This window comes from Prionailurus viverrinus, chromosome B3, assembly GCF_022837055.1.
Source record: "Prionailurus viverrinus isolate Anna chromosome B3, UM_Priviv_1.0, whole genome shotgun sequence".
In the NCBI taxonomy this organism is placed as follows: domain Eukaryota; kingdom Metazoa; phylum Chordata; class Mammalia; order Carnivora; family Felidae; genus Prionailurus; species Prionailurus viverrinus.
The window spans coordinates 114,324,356-114,338,510 of record NC_062566.1 but is presented as its reverse complement, the minus strand read 5'-3'; the positions used below and the strand labels follow the sequence as shown (position 1 = coordinate 114,338,510).

The 14,155-nt window shown below is 37.4% G+C and overlaps 1 protein-coding gene across 11 annotated transcripts in view; it reads left to right on the top strand.

Annotated features, from left to right (window-relative positions):
* The window catches only part of NUMB (NUMB endocytic adaptor protein), a 201,720-nt gene that overhangs the window by 70,488 nt on the left and 117,077 nt on the right, over positions 1-14,155 (top strand). For 4 of the 11 annotated variants that reach the window (XM_047862209.1, XM_047862206.1, XM_047862210.1 and 1 more), the window contains one exon: positions 13,392-13,479. The exons of the other annotated variants lie outside the window; for them this stretch is intronic. The gene's annotated coding sequence lies outside the window, so the exon portion shown is untranslated. The remainder of the gene's footprint in view (positions 1-13,391; positions 13,480-14,155) is intronic. 11 annotated transcript variants of the gene reach the window in all.

Here is a 14,155-nt window from a genome sequence, read left to right as displayed (position 1 = left end):
CTTCAGTTTTAAATAATTCTTCCAGGTGGGTTTCTTTGTATATAAGTTGCTTGGATTCCATAGACCCCTTTGAATCTGTAGCTTGATGTGTTTTGTCAGGTTTGGAATATTTTTAAGATATTGTTTCTGCCCCAGTCGCATTCACTACTTCTGGGATTCTGCAGAACTTTATGTTCTATCTTTCTCTGTAGCCTATATGCCTCTCATGTGCTTTTCTTGTTTTTCCATCTGTTTTTTGTGTTTTTTTTTTTGTCCTTCATGTGGATATTTTCTATTGATCTGTTTTCTAACTTATTTAGTGTCAAATCTGTTATAAGCATGTTTTTCTAATTAATTTTATAGTTATTTTTTAGTTTCAGAATTTCAGTTTTATGATTTTTTATTTGTCTGTATAGATTCCAAGTCTCTGGTGAAATTCTCATCTATTTTCCTGAACATATTAATCACAGTTCTTTTAAAATCTGTGTCTGGTGATTTAAGATATTTGGACCACCATTTGGTCTTTTTTTATTGCCTGCTTTTTCTCTTGTCTTTCAGTCATTTGGTCTTGTCTCCTAGCATTTCTGGTAATTTTTAAAATGAATGTCAGATATTGTGTATAAAAAATTATAGAGGGTGTTAATGATGATACTGTTCTCTAGAAAGGATTTAATTTTCTTGTAGTGGTATTTAAAAGTAGGAGCAAATGACCTTGATCCAATACAGGCTTGAGATGACTTGAGGCTTTGTTTTAGACTTCTTAAGAGCTGGTTTAAGTCCAGTTTCCCCTTACTCTGAAGAGTGTTGTCCTTCAGAGGTATCAAATGGAATCCTGGGGTATTTGCCAGAGGCTGTCCTTCTTGGCAGGCCCTGAACTGTAATTTTTCTTTTCCCAGCACTGTGAACCTACCAGAAGTTCTACTTACCTTTTTGGCTTTAAAATAGCCCCCCCCCACCCCATCCCTCTTGCTCCATGCACAGGTTAGGATTCAGTAAATACCCTAAGGGCAAATGCGGTACAGAATTTCCAGATTCATTTTTCTGTGGTTGCCTTTTATGTGGAATCTCAGCCCCTCAAATCCTACCTGTCTTGATAAGCCCTGAGCTCTAATTTCTGTCTCTGCAGTCCTGTGAGATGGCCAAAAGGTCTAGTATGCAGCTAGTTGCCTCAGGAGGCAAAAGTAGTGAATGTCAGACTTAGCTCTGCCTTTTCTTTTCCTTCGGTATTTTGGCTTCTCATATCTAATCTGCTTTCTGTGTATATTTTTTTGTTTTTAAATCCTGTTTTTATAGATTTTGTTGCCAGGAGAATTGATCAGACACAGTCTACTCTATAACAATTTGTAAGGGATGTTTCTCATTAAATCATTTCCTAAGTAATAACTTATAATAATAAAGCAATATTATAAACAATTTTAAGCATTTACTAATCATTTGCAGTGAACTTGACAGATGATGATCCTGCCGTCATGCTGTTTTTATTCTTGCAGAGAAGAAACGTATTAAGTACACATTTATTTATATTGTGATAAAGTGTAAAAGAGAAGCAGGATGTTACTTGCTTATTATAGAGATTTAGTTCAGGTGAGAGAGGCAGTGGTCAAGGACAGTTACTTTGAGGAAGTGATATCTGAACAGAGCTCTGAAGAATGAGTAGAATTGGGGGCAGCTGGGTGGCTCGGTTGGTTAAGTGTCTCAACCTCAGCTCAGGTCATGATCTCCTGGTTCGTGAGTTCAGGCCCTGCATGAGGATCTGTGTTGACAGCTCAGAGCCTGGAGCCTGCTTCAGATCCTGTGTCTCCCTCTCTCTCTGCCCCTCTCTGGCTCATTCTCTCTCTCTCTCTCTCTCTCTCTCTCTCAAAAATAATAAAAATTAAAAAAATAACGAGTAGGATTAACTTAGGGAAAAGTAAGCTATTGTTAAAACTATCAATTAGAGAGACCTTATGGTGAAAGGAAGCATGGCAGGTTTAAGATATCAAAGGACAGGTGTAGTTGGACCAATGGGCAAGCCCAAAGTTATGCCAAACTTTTTACAAGCCTTATTAAGGATTTTATCTTTTTTCCCCTGCTTTTTCCAATTCTGATCTGATCATTGGTCTGACTCTAATTCATCTTCTGTCCCTAAACAGAGTTATTTATTTTAGTTATTTATTTGGTACAAATATATTAGGTGCCTTTTGAAAACAAGGTTCTAAATTAGATGCTGAAGTTGATTAAAGACAACATGGAACATTGGCTCTAGAGTCAGACAAACCTGAGTTAAAATGTTACCCTACTAATTATCTGTATAGTTTTGCATCAGTTATTTAATATCTCTAAACCTGAATTTTCTGATGTGCTAAATACTAATGGAAGTGATAATAGGATTAAATGAGCTGACTGATAAATATCCTCAGTAAGTGGTGGCCCTTTTTCTTTTTCTTTCTTTTTTTTCTTTTTCTTTTCCTTTTCTTTCTTTCTTTCTTTCTTTCTTTCTTTCTTTCTTTCTTTCTTTCTTTCTTTCTTTCTTTTGTTAGAGAGTGCAAGCAGGGGAGGGGGCCAGCGGGAGAGAGAGAATCTTAAGCAGGCTCCATGCTCAGAGCAGAGTCCAACATGGGGCTTGATCCCACAACCCTGGGATCGTGACCTGAGCTGAAATCAAGAGTTGGATGCTTAACTAAGCCACCCAGGCATCCCAACAGTGGCCCTTTATTACTATTAAACAACTATAAACTATGAATTCTACTCTCAAGGTGCTTAAATTCTATAGGACATGATCTACACCAATAGTTATAATATGTAAAATGTAGTAAATGCTACAAGAAGTTTTTGAAAAAGCAGTGATTCAGAGGAAGGAGATACTGCTTCCAGACTTGGAGTAGTTAGGACTGTTTAATGATGAATATTACGTGTGATAGACTTGGAGCTAGCCATTTTCAAAAGCTAATATGACATATAGCTATCTTATTCATAAACTTTTACATTTTATTGGGCTTAACAACCAAACTCCTGATTTCTCCCCTCATAATATCCTGTGAAACCATATGAAGAACTTGGCTTCCTTTCTGACCTTGTTTCCCATTCTCCCTTTACTAAGAAAGCTATATAGCTACATTATCTCCTTTCTATTCCTCAAACACACTGGGCATAGTTCTGCCTCAGGAATTGGGCACTTGGTGTTCCTTTGACCCAGAATGCTCTCTCTCACCTGTGTACTTGGGTTTTCCCTCTTACTGCTCAATATCTTCAGATCTGTCTGCTCAAATATAACCTAGTGAGATTTTCCACTCCCAGAAACCCCACCCCTGTCACTGCTGCTGCTGGAGTGCAGAAGAGTGGGGTGCCCAGTGTAGAGAGAAAGTGTGGAGAGGAGTTAAGATGATGGAGAAATAGGGTGACCAGGATTTCCCTCACCCTCAAACACAGCTGTATTGAGGTCAGATCACTTGGAACACCCAGGAAATTAATCTGCAGAGTGGCAGAAGGATCTCCACAGGTAGAGGAGACAGCTCGGCAGGATCTCAACTAACAAATCAAAGCACACCTGATGGAAGGGCCAGACACTCTACCATGACAGGCAAAGAGGAGCTTTGCAGAGGACTGAACAGCGGGATAGAGCAGCCAAATGTGCAACAACAGAATGCAGGCAACACACTCCAAAAACACTTCCTGAAGTGCCAGGCCCTGGACAGTGTATGATCCCTTTTTAGTATAGTAGTACTCACAGGTGCAGGACACATTACAAGCTATTAAAACACATAAAGGACAGAAACCTAGCCAAAATCATGAAACAGAAGAATTCTCCTCAAAAGAAAATCCAGGAAGAAATGACAGAGAATTGCTCAAAACAGATATAAACAACATATCTGACTAAGAATTTAGAATAACATAAGACTAATAGCTGGGCTTGAAAACGTAGAAGACAGCAGAGAATCTTGCTGCAGAGATCAAAGACCTACGAAGTATGGTGAATTAAGAAATGCTACAGGGGTGCCTGGGTGGCCCAGTCGGTAAGTGTCCAACTTCGGCTCAGGTCATGATCTCACTGTTGGTGAGTTCGAGACCCATGTCGGGCTCTGTGCTGACAGCTCAGAGCCTGGAGCCTGCTTTGGATATTGTGTCTCCCTCTCTGTCTGCTCCTCCCCCACTCACACTCTGTCTCTCAAAAATAAATAAACATTAAAAAAAAATTTTTTTTAATGCTACAAATAAGATGCAAAATAAACTAGATACAAGGACAGCGAGGATGGAGGATGCAGAGGAGAGAATAGGTGAAATAGAAGATAAAATTATGGAAAATGATGAAGCTGAAAAACAGAGGGAATGAAAATTACTGGATCATGAGGGGATAATTAGAGAGCTGGTGATTCCATGAAACGAAAATAATAGCCATATATAGGAGTTCCAGAAGAAGAGGGAGAGAAAGGGGAACAAGGTTTATTTGAACAGATTATAGCTGAGAACTCCCCTAATCTGAGGAAGGAAACAGACATCCAAGTCCACGAGGCACAGAGAACTCCCTTCAAAATCAAAAACAGGTCAACACCATGACATATCATAGTGAAACTGGCAAAATACAAAGATAAAGAGAGCTGAAAGCAGCTAGCGACAAACGGGCCTTAACCAACAAGGGTAGACACATAAGGGTAGTAGCAAACTGTCCACTGAAACTTGGCAGGCCAGAAGGGAGTGGCAGGAAATATTCACTGTGTTGAATAAGAAAAATATGCAGCCAAGAATCCTTTATCCAGCAAGGCTGTCATTCAGAATAGAAAGAGAGATCAAGGCTTTCCCAGACAAACAAAAACTAAGGGAGTTCATGCCCACTAAACCAGTCCTGCAGGAGAGCCTAAAGGGTATTCTGATAGTGGAAAGCAGCAATGACTACAAAGGACCAGAGACATCACCACAAACATGAGACCTACAGCTAACACAATGGCACTAAATCCATACCTTTCAGTAATCACTCTGAATATAAATGGACTAAATGCCCCAATCAAAAGACATAGGGTATCAGAATGGATAAAAAACCAAGATCCATCTATGTGCTGTCTACAAGAGACTCATTTCAGACCTAAGGACACTTGCAGATTGAAAGTGAGGGGATAGAAAACCATCTATCATGCTATTGGACGGCCAAAGAAAGCTGGAGTAGCCATACTTCTATCAGACAAACTAGATTTTAAAACAAAGACCGTAACAAGAGATGAAGGGCATTATATCATTATTACAGGGTCTGTTCATCAAGAAGAGCTAACAGTTGTAAATGTTTATGCCCCCAATATGAAAGTACCCAAATATATAAATCAGTTAATCACAAACATAAACACCTGTATAGATAATAATACTGTAATTATAGGGAACTTGAATACTCCACTTATAACAATGGACAGATCATCTAGGCAGAAAATCAGTAAGGAAACTATGGCTCTGAATGACACATTGGACTAGATGGACTTAACAGATATATTTAGAACTTTTCATCTTAAAGCAGCAGAATATACATTCTTCTCAAGTGCACATAGAACATTCTCCGAAATAGATCACATACTGGGTCACAAAATAGCCCTCAATAAGTATAATAAGGTAATATTATCTTATAAGTATAATAAGATAATAAGTATATAATAATACCATGCATATTTTGAGATCACAATGCTATGAAACTTGAAATCAATCACAAGAAAAACCCTGGAAAGTCCCCAAATGCATGGAGGTTAAGGAATATCCTCCTAAAGAATGAATGGGCCAACCAAGAAATTAAAGAACAACTAAAAAAAATATATGGAAGCAAATGAAAATGAAAACAAGATAGTCTAAATCCTTTGGGATGCAGCAAAGGCAGTCCTAAGGTGAAAATACACTGCAATTCAGGGCTATCTCAAGAAGCAAGAAAGGTCCCATATACAGCCTAACCTTACACCTAAAGTAGCTAGAAAGGCAGCAGCAGAAAAAGCCCAAAGCTAGCAGAAGAGGAGAAATAATAAAGATTAGAGCAGAAATAAACAATATAAAATCCAAAAAAACAGTCGAACAGAGCAATGAATCTAAGAGCTGGTTTTTTGAAAGAATAAACAAAATTGATAAACCCCTGGCCATATGTCTCAAAAACAAAAGAGAGAGGACCCAAATGGTACCAAATAGGACCAGGGTAAAATCATGAATGAAAGAGGAGAGATCACAACCAACACCACAGAAAAACAGATCATTAGAGAGTACTATGAAAAATTATATGTCAACAAACTGGACAATCTGGAAGAGATGGACCAATTCCTAGACACTCACACACTACCAAAACTCAAACAGGAAGAAATAGAACAGACCCATAACCAGCAAAGAAATTGAATCAGTTATCAAAAATCTTCTAACAAATAATAGTCCTGGACCAAATGGCTTCCCAGAGGAATTCTACCAGACATTTATAGCAGAGCAGAGTTAATACCTATTCTTCTCAAACTGTTCCAAAAAACAGAAACGGAAGGAAAGCTTGAAGCCAACCTTACCTTGATTCCCAAACCAGACAAAGACTCTACTAAAAAGGAGAATTAGAGGCCAGTATCTCTGATGAACCTGGATGCAGAAATTCTTGACAAGGTACTAGCAAATCGAATTCAACAGTATATAAAAAGAATTACTCACCATGATCAAGTGGGATTCATTCCTGGACTGCAGGGCTGGTTCAATATTTGCAAATCAGTCAACGTGATATGTCACATTAATAGAAGAAAGGATAAGAACCATATGATCCTGTCAATAGATGGAGAAAAAGCATTTGACAAAATACAGCATCCTTCCTTAATAAAAAAAACCCTTAAGAAAGTCAGGATAGAAGGAACATACTTTAACATCATAAAAACCATATATGAAAGGCCTACATCTAGTATCATCCTCAATGGGGAAAAACTGAGAGCTTTCCCCCTCAGATCAGGAACATGACAGGGAGGTCCACTCTCACCACTGTTGTTTAACATAGTGTTAGAAGTCCTCGCATTAGCAGTCAGACAACAGAACAAAATAAAAGGCATACACATTGGCAAAGAAGTCAAACTTTCACTTTTTGCAAATGACATGATACTCTACATGGAAAATCCAAAGACTCCACCAAAAAACTGCCAGAGCTGGTACAGGAATTCAGCAAAGTCTCAGGATATAAAACCAGTGTACAGAAATCGGTCACATTTCTATATACCAATAATGAAGCAACAGAAAGAGAGATCACGGAATCGATCCCATTTACAATTGCATCAAAAAACGTAAAATGCCTAGGAATAAACCTAACCGAAGAGGTAGAAGATCTCTGAAAAGTATAGAAAGCTTATCAAAGAAATTGAAGAAGACACAAAGAAATGGATAAAAACATTCCATGCTCATGGATTGGGAGAACAGATATTGTTAAAATGTCAATACTACCCAGAGCAATCCTCACATTCAATTCAGTCCCAATCAAAATAACACCAGCATTCTTCACAGAGCTAGAACAAACAATCCTAAAATTTGAATGGAACCACCAAAGACCCCGAATAACCAAAGTAATGTTGGGGGAAAAAAAACAAAGCTGGGGGCATCACAATCCTGGACTTTAGCCTGTATTACAAAGTTGTAATTGTCAAGACAGTGTGGTATTGACACAAAAACAGATACATAGATCAATGGAACCCACAAATGGACCCACAAGTATATGGCCAACCAATCTTCCACAAAGCAAGAAAGAGTATCCAATGGAGAAAAGACACTCTCTTTAGCAAATGGTGTTAGAAGAACTGGTCAGCAACATGTAGAAGAATGAAACTGGACCACTTTCTTACACCACACACAAAAATAAATTCAAAATGAATAAAAGACCTAAATGTGAGACAGGAAACCATCAAATTCCTACATGAGAAAACAGGCAGCAACCCCTTTGACCTTGGCCACAGCAGGTTCTTACTTGACATGTCTCTCTCCGAAGGCAAGGAAAATAAAAGCAAAAATGAACTTTTGGGACCTGATCACAATAAAAAGCTTCTGCACAGCAAAGGAAACAACAAAACTAAAAGGCAGCCTAAAGAATGGGAGAAGATATTTGCCATGGCATATCAGATAAAGGGTTAGTATCAAAAATCTATAAAGAATTTACCAAACTCAATACTCAAAAGACAAATAATCCAGTGAAGAAATGAGCAGAAGACATGAATAGACTTTTCCTTTTTTAATTTTTTTAGTATGTGTTCATTTTTTAAATATATATATTTTTACATTTATTTATTATTGAGAGTCAGAGAGAGACAGAGCATGAGCAGGGGAGGGGCAGAGAGGGGGAGATACAGAATCTTAAGCAGGCTCCAGGCTCTGAGCTGTCAGCATAGAGCCCACTGAGGGGCTCGAATTCACAAACCAGGAGATCATGACCTGAGCCGAAGTCAGATGCTTAAACAACTGAGCCACCCAGGTGCCCCTTATTCAGTTTTGTTTTTTTTTTTTTTTTGAGAGAGACTGAGTACAAGTGGGGGAGGGGCAGAGAGAGAGGGAGACCCAGAATCTGAAGCATGCTCCAGGCTCTGAGCTGTCAGCACAGAACCCGATTTGGGATTTGAACCCATGAACTGTGAGATCATGACTTGAACCGAAGTCAGACACTTAACTGACTGAGCTACCCAGGTGCCCGTAGACACTTTTCCAAAGAAGACATTCAGGTGGCAAACAGACACATGAAAATATGCTCAAAATCACTCACCATTAGGTAAATACAGATCAAAACCACAGTGAGATACCACCTCACACTGGTCAGAGTGGCTAAAATTAACAACTCAGGCAACAACACATGTTGGTGAGGAAGTGGATAAAGGGGAACCCTCTTGTACTGTTGGTGGGAATGCAAACTGATGCAGCCACTCTGGAAAACAGTGTGGAGGTTCCTCAAAAAATTAAAAATAGAATTACCCTACAACCCAGCTATTACACTACTAGCAATTTATTCAAAGGATACAGGAGTGTTGATTTGAAGGGGCACATGCACCCCAATGTTTATAGCAGTGCTATCAATAATAGCTAAATTATAGAAAGAGCCCAAATGTCCATGAAGTGATGAATGGATCAAGAAGATGTGGTATATATACACACAATGGAATACTACTTGGCAAGGAAAAAGAATGATATCTTGCCATTTCCAACAATGTGGATGGAACTAGAGTGTATTATGCCAAGCAAATAAGTCAGTCAGAGAAAGACATATCACATGATTTCACTCACATGTGGAATTTGAGAAACTTAACAGATGATCATAGGGGAAGGGTAGGAAATAGCTTACACATAGTAAGATCTGATTAAATGATACCTGTTATTATTATGCAGTTTTGTACTTAGATTCAGACTGAGTTTAAGATGTGAGTGATACGACTTAGCACAACTGAGAAAGATCAGCGGCACCTGGGTGGCTTAGTCAGTTAAGTGTCCGACTTCAGCTCAGGTAATTATCTCACAGTTTGTGAGTTTGAGCCCCACGTTGGGCTTTGTGCTGACAGCTCACAGCCTGGATCCTGCTTTGGATTCTGTGTCTCTGTCTCTCTCTCCCCTTCTGTTCATGTTCTTTCTCTTTCTCTCTCTCTCTCAAAAATAAATAAACATTAAAAAAAAGAAAAAAGAAAAAAATCACTATTTCAGAACAATTTAAATAGTACTTTCACGCAAGAATAATTTACAAGTACCAAAACTATTAGGTGAAAGTTTGATAAGGAACGTGATATTTACATAGCCTCAAGATAGTTCCTTACAAAATATTAACTTATTACAAAGAGAAAATTAGTAACTTTACAGTAGAGAAACTTGGCAGGAGACTCTTTTACCAAATGATCAAAGTTAGTATCACTGATAATAGAACCCACTAGCCTCTTGGAGTTTTTGATATGTGCATGAAGGACCCAACATTACTTTGTGACATTCCTGTAAAAAATGCATAGCCTGAGTTTAAACATGAGAGACCATCAGACAAACATAATTGAGGGACATTCTGCAAGATAACTAGTCTATATCCTTTTAAAATATTAGTTTTAAAAGACACAGACTAAGGAACTGTTCAGATGGTAAGTTTCTATAGAGACATTACCACTAAATGTAATGCAAGGTCCTGAATTGGATTTTGGACTGGGGAAATCAGTAGCTTTAAAGGACATTTTTAAGGCAGTTGGAAACATTTGAACATGGAGTGTAATTATGTAACAGAAATTTTAACATTGATACAATACTGCTCTGATTTGCTACACTGTGGTTATCTAAGTGCATATCTGTCTTCCTGGGAAAATACTGTAGAAACATTGAGTGCTGCTCATATGTGGATCCTGAGAAACCTAACAGAAGACCATGGGGGAGGGAAAAGGGGAAAAAAATAGTTACAGAGAAGGAGGGAGGCAAACCATAAGAGACTCTTAAATACTGAGAACAGAGGGTTGATGGGAGGGTGGGGGAGAGGGGAAAGTGGGTGATAGGCCTTGAGGAGGGCACCTGTTGGGATGAGCACTGGGTGTTGTATGGAAACCAATTTGACAATAAATTATATTTAATAATAAAAAAAGAAACATTGAGTGCCAAAATGGTACAGTGTCTGCGACTCACATGGTTCAGGAAAAAAAAAGTGTGAAAGAATGACAAAGCAAATGAGGGAAATGTAAATAATCAGTGGTATTTGCAAGCTATATAAAATAAAAAGCTACCTAAAAATTCCTAAGTCACAATTTTTCATATTTGTGAGTTGTGATTGAGCAACTAGATTTTATTGGTTATTAATAGAGTCACAAAAAGGACAAAAATTATTCTCATCACTTACAGAAAGTAAAGTACTGAAGGAAATGCTTATCAAGTTGAAAAATTACAAATTGTTAAGATACAGAGCAGAAGGACTTGAATTTTTGTTTGGAGTTCTGTAATGGCCAAGTTACCTCAAGCACCTTATTTTCCTATATTCATTTCCTTTGATATGTTTACAAAAGGTTTTTAAAGGATTTCCTAAGGATTTCCTATTTAACTAATAAGTTTTCTTTAAAAAGGGTGCTTTGTGAAAACAGATTGCCATATTCCAGACAAAAACCTTTATAAATTTATTAAGAAAATTTGAAGGCTATTTTTGGAATTATATTTTGTTTAGTTTTTTAAAGTTTTAATTTAAGTTCCAGTTAACATACAGTGTAATATTAGTTTCAGATGTACAATTTAGTGGTACAATTCCATATAAAATGCAGTGCTCATCACAACAAGCACACTCCTCCTCAATCCCCATCACCTATTTCACCTATCCCCCACCCCCCAACCTCCCTTCTGTTAACCATCAGTTGGTTTTCTATAGTTAAGAGTCTTTTTCTTGGTTTATGTCTCTGTCTCTCTTCCCCTTTGCTCATTTGTTTTGATTCTTAAATTCCACATATGAGTGAAATCATATGGTGCTTGTCTTTCTCTGATTTCACTCAGCATAATACTCTCTAGCTCCATCCATGTTGTTGCAAATGGCAAGATTTCATTTTTTATGGCTAATATTCCACTGTATATATTTACCACATCTTCTTTGTTCATCAGTTGATGGACACTTGGGCTGCTTCCATATCTTGGCTATTAAAAATAATGCTGCTATAAACATACGGGCACATGTATCCCTTTAAATTAGTGTTCTTGTATTCTTTGGGTAAGTACCTACTAGTGCAATTGCTGGATCATAGGGTACTTCTACTTTAAAATTTTTGAAGAACCTGCCTACTGTTTTCCAGTGACTACAGCAGTTTGCATTCCCACCAGCAGTGCATGAGTGTTCCTTTTTCTCTATATCCTTGCCAACATCTGTTCTTGTGTTGTTGGTTTTAGTCATTGACAAAGATGATGTGATTTGTCATTGTAGTTTTGATTTGCATTTCCCTGATGATTATTGATGATGAGCATCTTTTCATGTGTCGGTGTTTTTGCAATTATTTGTTAAAAGGGAATATATTAGGGAATGGACATTCTGTATTAAATCTTTGAGCTAGGGGCGCCTGGGTGGCTCAGTCATTGAAGTGTCCAAGTTCAGTGCAGGTCATTGCTCACAGTTCCTGAGTTTGAGCCCCACCCACGTCAGGCTCTCTGCTGTCAACACAGAGCTTGCTTCAGATCCTCTGTCCCAGTCTCTCTCTGCCCCTCCTCCACCCATTCTCTTTTTCTCTCTCAAAATAAATGCATAAACATTAAAAATAAATAAATCTTTGAGCTACAATGAACAATCATTTTAATAATTATTTTATGTAATAAGTTATTTTAATACTTAGTAGAATTCTTGCTATTAGACTGGTGACATTCATAAAAACTCACCTTGATAATATTGATGAGCTGTTTAACAAAATTATCGTATAGGGCTTTTGTAAAATATTATTCCTATCATTCCTTTAAAAACAGGTTTTTATATTGTATTACTAAAACTTCCCCCTTCAAAGAAACAACTAACTTTATCACAAATAGATAATGTTACAGATGATTTATTGGTAAATGCAGGTATTAATAGAAATGTGTTTATTTATTGTAAAATTATTTTATTGAGATTCTAAAGGCAGCAATAGTGACAATTAAACTTGTTTGACCCATAAAATACTAGTTACAAATGAAATAATCATTCCTTAGTAGTAATATACTAATACCCTGCTTTGATGACATGCCTCTTTCTTTGTCTTTTTCTTACAAAAATTTCTTCCTACCATAGCTAGGAATCACTCCTTGTCGATACAGCTATTCACGTTTTGGGCCCCTTGAATACTATCAGTCTTTTTTTTTTTTTTTTAAATGTTTATTTATATTTGAGAGAGAGAGAGAGAGAGAGAGAGAGAGAGAGAGAGAGAGAGAGAGACAGAGAGACAGAGCATGAGTGGGAGAGGGACAGGGAGAGATGGAGACAAAATCTAAAGCAGGCTCAGACTCTGAGCTGTCAGCACAGGAGCACAGCCTGGTGCAGGGCTCCAGCTCACAAGCTGTGAGATCATGACCTAAGCTGAAGTCGGACACCCAACGGACTGAGCCACCCAGGTGCCCCTGAATACTACCAGTCTTAGAAAGGATATGTACGGAATGGAATTTGTGCGAGTTGTCAGCAAACAACAGTGTCTGTTCTGTTCGTCTCTTTCTTTGTGTCTATATAGTATTTTATATTTCACAGATTCAGTCTTTTACCTCTCAGGCATTTGACTTGTAATTAGGGGAATTATTTGTTATGAATTAGAGGAGATTTTGCTTCTACACCAGTGTGTGGATTTTATAGTTTCTATGGTAACTTGGAGTGGTCATTTTACATCATTAGAATAAAGTCCTGTTCTCTGGGGTAAATTGAGAATCTCCTCTTTGTATTTTGTGTACCTGTATTTTGTTTGGAGTTACCCTATCACTGTAACATAGCAGTAATTATGTTACAACAACAATTTTGTGAGATGTTTATTATTCTCATTTTACAGATGAGGAAACTGAGGCTTGGTGAAGTTACGAAACTTGTCCAAAGTCACACAGCTTACTGTAAAGGGCACAGCCAAGATTCAGAGCCAGGTCTGTCCAACTTCAAAACTCTTAATTGTAGCCATGAAACTTTGAAATAGCTGTTAAGTATCAACCTATGATAAGTTATATTGCTATTAATATTGCTTAACTGTTGTTTAACTGTTACTAATAATTTTTTTAATGGTGAGTTTTTCTGTCCATGATAATTTTATGTATCTTTTAAATATTGTGAAAAGAAGTGTAACATAGTAATTGAGGGTCTGGGCTCTCGAGACAGATTCCTGGTTATGAATCCCTAAGCTTTTCTACTTGTGTGACATTAGGAAAGTGACTTAACTTTTTCTGTACCTCAGTTTTTCTGTCTGTAAAATGGTGATAGTAATATTATCCACCTGATAAAGTTGTAAAGATTAAATTATATAATATGTACCAAAGCACTTACAACAGTACCTGATACATAGTAAGCCATCAATAATCATCTCCTAGGAGTTAGTAAAACAAATGATCATTATTTCTATATCAGGAAACTGAATAAGGAAAGTTTAAGCACCAATATAAGGTATCACAAAATTCACATGAACTAAAATTAAATTTGAATAAGTTAGACCTAGGGAAAATCATACATTTAATCAATTTCACATCTGTCGTAGAACAAACTGGGCAACTGCTTATGAGCCTCACAAGTACAAGAATATTTTACGTGTAAGGACCAAACATAGTTCCA